Below are 6,000 nucleotides of genomic sequence, written 5' to 3' on the forward strand. Positions count from 1 at the left end.
GGGTAAAGGAGAAAACTAAAGGAAGTGGTAATTGAATGACTTCAAATCCTATTCTTGGGGCCATAGATGCACAGGATTCCAGGGAATGCTAAAGGTCATCCAAACCAGGGGTCGTGCAGTCTAGTGTCCTCAGAGATCAAGCAGAAGATGTAAAGCAGGAAATCTGGCTGGCTTTAAGAAATTGTAAGCTGTAGGATCTCTGTTATACTGGAGAGTGCCTGACTTACCCAAGACATTCAAATTTAAATTCAGTTTAACCCCTGATGAGTCCGGCATTATGAAACTTCTGAGTTATTCTGACATCCATTCAATCTTAAATTTTTTGGAAAGCATTCCTGCCATGTGGTCATCTTGACTCAGCTTGGGTACCTTCAGTGATTCCAAAAATTACTCCATATAAAGTAGATTATTCCATTTTTATATAGTCTTATCATAAAATTCCTTTTTGGGATTGAGCCCAAAATCGGTATCCTGTGGCTTCTAATTAATTTTAATATGGGAGGAGAGACACACAATAAGTCTAATTCCCAGTAACAGTACCTCAAATATTTAAACTGTTACTCGAGATCCCCAACCAGCAATTGCTCTGCTTATGATTAAACATAACTTGACCTAAACAGGTTTGGGACAGTTTTCTACGTGTCATGATTTCAAGCCTTTTACCTTTTACACTCAATAAATTTTAGCTATCATAAATCTTCATCATTACCCTCTTTGAGATAGGCTCCAATTTGTTTTCTTGCTTCTTATTGAATTATGTTACCAGCACCAACAAGTCCTGTGGGTCTACTAGTGTAGAGTTGAGCAGGGCTATTGTTTCCTTACTCTTGACACTGGAGAAAGCCAGGTACATGCAGTAATCCTCCATCTAGCACTCATGTCAGATATTACTGTTTGATCAATGATTTCTTCCCTCTTGAGCCTGGACAAGTCTTGAACATGTATCTCTAAGATGCTACAACTTGTCAATTCAAGTTTGGTCACAAGATTGAAAGTATTCGCCATTCTGAGTCTAGGCACTAGTAAAGGTGCCTGAGACCACTCTTTCAACATTCACATCACATGATTTGCTCTTAGTGCTCAAATTAATTAAATCTTCTCCAGTAAATATTGAGAGACAAGTAACTTATAAATTTCAGTGTTGGTGTTCATAATATATATGAGAAACAATGGAATGGAGTAAGACAAGGTGGATTTTCACCTCGCCCTAACTTGATAGGTTGGCTCTCTGATTTAGACAAGAATGATTCAAGGCCCATTCTTTGATCCGTTTAACAAATATTTCTTCATTATTTAACTCATGCTTTGATACTCTGCTAGCCATTTCTCCTTTGAGACACAAAAGCCCAAATGGCATAAATACCACTCTGGGAAGCTGAAATCTCGAGTGAGGAACACATATTCTTTCAGTGAGGCAGCCCTAGGCCCCAGTCAGTCTTGATGATATTCTCATATCTCTGCCTCTTAACTTACCCTTAAACCTAGATGATGTTGATTTCTAGTATATTTACTAACTTAATTTGTGTTACCTCCTCCATTATTGAATAAAATCCATGTTTAGGCTCCTAGTAGTTTCCCCAGCCTTCATATGAGGTCACCTCCTAATTTCCAACAAAGGGAAAATTATTTGAATACAAAAGGAAATAGTCAAATTCCCTTTATCTGGTATCCTTGTAGAGTGAGTCTTCTCCTTCTTGACCATTCTCCATGGTCTTGAATGTTATTCTTTTGAGGCATCATATTTAGAAATGTTTTTTTTAGATGTTTACTTTTAATGGAAATGCTGATAGTTATTAAAATTGACACACTAATTCTGAATATAGTTAACCTTTTCTTAATGACTTCATGTCTTCATTGTTTATGTTAGTGATTGCAGAAAGCCCTTGGGGACCGTCCCATGACATGTTTAAGGCAGCTTATACTGATATTAAATTTTCCCCAACTTCTTTTCCTTCCCTTTATCTTCTGTGTATGATTTAAAACATTTTTTCTTTGTTCTCATATGGCTAACATTTTTTTCAGTGGGTCTGTTTTCCTTTTTAACGGACTGATTGGAAATTTATTGACAGAGTGGCAAGATTATTAGATGTTTTTGTAAAATAGAGCCTGAGGATGACTAAAATTCTAAGATCTTCCTATTGAGGAAAGCACATGAGTTTTCCTCCATGTACTATGTGGAAAGCACTGAAAGGTGCTAATGTATCTTGCGTAATATATGATTAGATGATGATGATGACGGTGATGAGGATCATCATCGTCATCATCATTTTCTGAGAATGTCCTTTGTGTACACTGTTGGTTTTTACTTTCCTCTAATCCATGCAATAACCTTCAGCTTAGGCATGATTGTATACATTTATAGAGGAGCAAGTTTGAGGCTGAGGACAATTTCCTTGTCCATGATTATATGACTAACAGACAATAGGGCTAGAATTCAAATACAAATATTTCTGATTCTAAAGAAGATGCTATATTTGCTACATGTAGATTTCCCTTTTCTCCTATCTCTTAAAGCTGTTTTTTGTGTATTATTATATAAATGTGTTTTTAACCTCTTTCAAGGATGTTGGCTATCTTCTGAATATGCGTCTTATTCTCAATTTCTTTTCCCTTTATTGTACTCTATGAATTGCCATGTTTCATATCTGGAGGTTTTTGAAAGACTTTATAGTTATCCATTAGGGGATTCTCTAACTGTTTGCATTGAGAAGGAAATGTTTGGTCCTGAGTCTGGAATATAAGTATATACTAATTATTATTATTATTATTTTTTGCTAAACGAGACTGTGTGATTTTGGGTGATTTACTCAATTCCCAATTCCCATCTGCAGAAGGGATTTGCAAGCCATTATAAACTGGCTGGTATATCTAAGTAATTAATAACTAATTGTTCCCTTTAGTGCTTTTCCTAGTACAGAAGAATCAGAAAATTCTGTGAAATGTTAGGACTGGATGGAACTTGGAGATCACTCTGTTTATCATTAAAACTTTTGCATGTGTCTAATTGTGCTCTACATTCCACTCGCCTCTGTGTGCAGGCTGCTGTTGCAATACTTAATGAGTGCTTCAGGCTTTAGCCCCAGATACCCCCTCCCTTTGGGACGGGGTCAGAAAAAAGTCAAATAACAAATTCATTTCTTCACCTTGTATCCAGATTTCTGTGCGTTATTTCAATGACAGAGGGGCCTGACATTAGCCAAAATCTGATACTTAATTCTTGGTGTATCTGTTGGCAGAACGGACCATTTCTAGATAAAGCCCTGTGGTCTGTTCCCATCTGCGATTTACGTTCTTACCTCCCTTGATGAATTCAGAATAACCACAAATCCATTGCAGGTCTTCTGATTGAAAGTAGATGTCTGTTTACCTTCCCCTTGAATCTGGATTGGCCTTGCAAGTTGCTTTGAACAATAGTGTGGCAGAAGTAATATGGTGTAACTTCCAAGCCAAATCCTCTAGAGACCATGTATCCTTCACTCTTAACCTCCTGGAGAAATGTTAACATCATGCGAAGAAGCCTGGGAACCCCTGCTGTAGGTAAATGGCCCAAGTGATCTCTAGCACCAATGGCAAGACATACTAATGAGGCCATCTTACACCATCCAGATACAATTAAGCTTCCAAGTAATTATAGTAACATCATGAGTGATCACAGGTGAGACCAGCAGAAGAACCTGCTCCAATTGATGGTTGGAAAAGATAACTGAGACAACTACCACCCCCCTCCCACCCCCCTGCCTTGGGTGATGGGACATAGCCAGCCACCATGCCTATTTTGGAAAACAACCCTGCCTCCTTTTTTTTTTTATTCTTTCAACAAATATTTGTTAAATATCTACTATATTCATGCATGCTGCCCCTCCCTCTCTGGATTCATGGATTTTTGAAGAAAAGTATATTTTTTTCTTAAGCCGTTGGAAGTATTGGCTGATTCCTCAAATGCCTCGTTTCATCAAATTGATTTTTCCTAAGATGGATGAATGTATGTGATAATTAATTTTGATTTGCCTGTTTTCTATTATAGCCACTTATCACCTGCCTTAGAGAAGCTTCCATGAAAGGGTTGTCCTCTTATGCTAGGGATCATGCCATTCACCTAAAGCCCGAGGGAGAATTTGTCTTTGTTTCTTCAAGTTACCTTTGGGCTTGGTTTGGTTCAGAGTGACATTTTGTTATTTCTCCAAGATTTCATTTTACCTTCTAATTATGTTTTAGTGATTCATATTTACTATTCATTTCTTCTGTAAATTAAATCTAGATTGCACAATTACTTTATTCTGGAACTTCATACACACCTCATTTTATTTAATAATGTTCTCATTTATGTATCAAATTACTCTACAGGAATTTGATATACTGTTATAGATATAATAAGGTGCAGAGTGTAGGCCACGGGGCAGTGCAATTATAATGGTTTTATAACTTTCTGATTACTATTTATTTGCAAAAAAGATATAATTACAAAAAGAATAAAGTCAAATTCAATGCTTTTATTTTTGGTAAAAGAGATACATTTGTGGGTGGTGCGTGAGAATGCGTGTCACATTCACCTCAGTATTTTCTACAAAGATGTTTTGTTATGGATTTGAAAGTCTCCCTGGAATGTGTGGAATATGAAATATTTTATTTACATTTTCTTTCTCCTGTATCTTACTGTGATTTTAAAGTTTAATATAAGATAGGTAATATATGTTGTGCTAATCATTTGAAATTTCTGCTTGTGAATTCTAAAGTAACCAAGTACCTATTCTATTTGCTACATGTTGCAATATACATTAAAGTTGAAGTTTTTAGCATGGTAGTATCAATTTCCTCATCTGTAAATGGGGCTAATGTTTACCTCCCAAGGCCTACTGTGAGGAATAATTCACTCCCAGCACTTCACACATTGACTGGCAAATGATGGAATGCTCAAACAGCACTAGCAAAATATACGTCCTTGTATTTTATATATCAGAGTGTAATATTTGGTTTGAGTAGATTGTCAGCTTGCAAATATCTTTCTACTTTACTTTGTTGAGGTCCCAAATTGAAGGAATCTTCTAAGCTAATATCAGGCAATACTTTGCTTCCCATATGAATGCAGAAGTTTTTTAAAAAAAATATTAACAAAAAAGCAAACTTTCATATAGATCTAGGATAAGTAAGTATTGTTAAACTAGCTGGAATAATATTTTAAGAGAAACATCTCAAATAATGTATGGCTTTTAGAACATGATTAGGAAAACTGAAGATAATAATTATTTTACCACTTATCTAATAGGCACAACCAATCCAAGTTGTTTAGAGTTTTAAAATTATACAATTTGGAGGAGCTTGTGAAGAGAAAAATATATAAAATTACAAACCCAAAAGTTAGATAAAGTATCTTGTAAGGGGCCTGTGTGTGTAACACTGGCTTTGTGGCCTATCTGCTTTTCTTATTAAGGACATGTTCAATGAATTCAGGAGAAAATTAGTAACTTTCTTTTTTTTTTTCTGATTAGGAAAATTGATTTTGTGGTTGTTTAGACTAATTTGTGCTGAGAAATTTTAAAGCTCATGGTAGCCTCTTTAATAGTTTTAGTACTTCTTCAAATATATTTTTATTAATTGAAAATTGAAATATTTATCTAAGTAGCCATATGACTATATGACTGTAGCACTTCTTGTTTTATTGGGATCAAAATAAATGGAGAAATCGATATGTGTAATTGATGACCAAATTTTTCCAGTGATGTTGGAGAAATAGTTTATTCAATTTGAGGTGATGTCTATAGCATTACAATTGATAACATGGAAAAAATAATTATCTCTAAAGTATATTCAAAAAGGAAGCAGATTCTAGGCAATATTTAAGGAAAATAGAGAATTTCAGTGAAATCCTGCTTGGTACAAAATGTGCACTCAGGAGGTGTTGTTTGAAAATTGATATGTACATTAATTAATAAATATTTGTTTTGGAATGTGGCTCTATAGCACAAAAATCTATTTTTCTAAAATAATGGGAGGAAATTAGTT

This window comes from Eubalaena glacialis, chromosome 2 (assembly GCF_028564815.1).
Source record: "Eubalaena glacialis isolate mEubGla1 chromosome 2, mEubGla1.1.hap2.+ XY, whole genome shotgun sequence".
NCBI lineage: Eukaryota > Metazoa > Chordata > Mammalia > Artiodactyla > Balaenidae > Eubalaena > Eubalaena glacialis.